At 50.0% G+C, this 2500-nt stretch overlaps 1 protein-coding gene across 1 annotated transcript in view; it reads right to left on the bottom strand.

The window, feature by feature from the left end:
• arhgap21a (Rho GTPase activating protein 21a) overlaps positions 1 to 2500 on the bottom strand; it is a 38572-nt gene that overhangs the window by 32977 nt on the left and 3095 nt on the right. The gene's annotated exons all lie outside the window — the stretch shown is intronic.

Raw genomic sequence — 2500 nt, 5'->3', positions numbered from 1 at the left:
GGAGCGTGGAACTGTGTCACCAGCTCTATCTCTCTACATCACATGACTGACAGAGGGAGTGTGGAACTGTGTCACCAGCTCTATCTCTCTACATCACATGACTGACAGAGGGGAACTGTGTCACCAGCTCTATCTCTCTACATCACATGACTGACAGAGGGGAACTGTGTCACCAGCTCTATCTCTCTACATCACATGACTGACAGAGGGAGCGTGGAACTGTGTCACCAGCTCTATCTCTCCACATCACATGACTGACAGAGGGAGCGTGGAACTGTGTCACCAGCTCTATCTCTCCACATCACATGACTGACAGAGGGAGCGTGGAACTGTGTCACCAGCTCTATCTCTCCACATCACATGACTGACAGAGGGGAACTGTGTCACCAGCTCTATCTCTCTACATCACATGACTGACAGAGGGGAACTGTGTCACCAGCTCTATCTCTCTACATCACATGACTGACAGAGGGGAACTGTGTCACCAGCTCTATCTCTCCACATCACATGACTGACAGAGGGAGCGTGGAACTGTGTCACCAGCTCTATCTCTCTACATCACATGACTGACAGAGGGAGCGTGGAACTGTGTCACCAGCTCTATCTCTCTACATCACATGACTGACAGAGGGAGTGTGGAACTGTGTCACCAGCTCTATCTCTCTACATCACATGACTGACAGAGGGAGCGTGGAACTGTGTCACCAGCTCTATCTCTCTACATCACATGACTGACAGAGGGAGTGTGGAACTGTGTCACCAGCTCTATCTCTCTACATCACATGACTGACAGAGGGAGTGTGGAACTGTGTCACCAGCTCTATCTCTCTACATCACATGACTGACAGAGGGAGCGTGGAACTGTGTCACCAGCTCTATCTCTCTACATCACATGACTGACAGAGGGAGTGTGGAACTGTGTCACCAGCTCTATCTCTCTACATCACATGACTGACAGAGGGAGTGTGGAACTGTGGCACCAGCTCTATCTCTCTACATCACATGACTGACAGAGGGGAACTGTGTCACCAGCTCTATCTCTCTACATCACATGACTGACAGAGGGAGCGTGGAACTGTGTCACCAGCTCTATCTCTCTACATCACATGACTGACAGAGGGAGCGTGGAACTGTGTCACTAGCTCTATCTCTCCACATCACATGACACATAAGAGAGTCAGGATGGGAAAAGGGGTGACGGGGTGGCCTAGTGGTTAGATGGAAGTTGTGTAACCTGAAAGTCACTGATCTCTACACAAATCAACGTGTCAATAACAGCCATCTGGATCTTGCATGGATCAAATCTGTCACTTTCAGGTTACAGAACCATATTTGTAACTAATTAAAAGACCTAGGGATGGGTATCGTTAAAGACCTAGGGATGGGTATCGTTAAAGAAATGACCATACCAGTACCAATACTCTGAAGCCCTTTTCCCGCTTTGTACCCGCAAAATGACCGGAACGTGGTCAAATGGCTGCATGTGGGAAAGGCGCCGTGCCGGTATAAGCGCGACCCCGTCGTCGCGGCCATTTCACCAGTTTTGAGCTAGTCAGAAGAGCGGTATGCCGCGATAGACAGACAGGTGAGAAAGGGGTCCAGTCATTTTCCGCTATCAGTGGGCTGTGACTTCGTGGACCAGGTTGCACACAGTAGACAGTCCAACACCAAATACACAGCTGATTGTTCGATATTCCCCTGGTGTTGCGTACCACCAAAGGACTATTGCCAGTCGCAAACGCGCTTCCAGTTGTTTTCGCCACCGGGTGATCTTGCGTGCGGGTCGGACCAGACTCAGCACGTAATACCGGGACATGCGAAAATGACGCTTCCATTCCACGTCGTCAAAATTGTTCAGAGCATCTTCCGAAAATAAATTCCCTCCTGGTCTCTCTCGCTTCCAGACGGCTCTAGTCTCACGCAGCAGCGCAGAGGTACATAACACTGTCATGATCTGTCCCCGGTTTAGTCTATCTTCATATTCTGCGCGACACTCTCATGGGCGAGGTGTACACACGTTGCTTAATGTTCCAGCGGGCATAATCTAATCATTAGCGCACATTAAAGCAAACTGGCGAAATGATCTTGTGATAATAAGAGCAGTAGCCTATGTCAGCTTCATGTGTGTGTGTGCTGATTTTCCCCTCTCCTCTCTGCTCGCTCTCTGGCCACAGTCCGTCCTCCTCCTTCAGTCACAGCCCGACAGGACTAAGCAACGTTGCCGACAGCCAAGGCAAGCCCGGACACATCAAATGAAGCCAGTCTGTAAAAAGTGTTTCAACGCGACGCAGGTGAACGGATAAACAAGCAAACTTATTTCACCATTCGGAGTTTTGCCGACACGTCACTCCCCACCCGCTCTGCAGTGCCGCCCCCCCCCACATACAGGCAATTTCGCTGATAGATTCCCACATGCCAGAGGAGAGGTGTGAAGGGAAATGTCCGATATTGACTTACAGGTAATTTTCCGGTATGCATGTGGGAAAACGGCTTTACAGTG

This window comes from Poromitra crassiceps (assembly GCF_964638095.1).
Source record: "Poromitra crassiceps genome assembly, chromosome: 2".
In the NCBI taxonomy this organism is placed as follows: domain Eukaryota; kingdom Metazoa; phylum Chordata; class Actinopteri; order Beryciformes; family Melamphaidae; genus Poromitra; species Poromitra crassiceps.
Note: the sequence above shows the minus strand (reverse complement) of the source record. Positions and strands in the feature narration are given on the sequence as shown.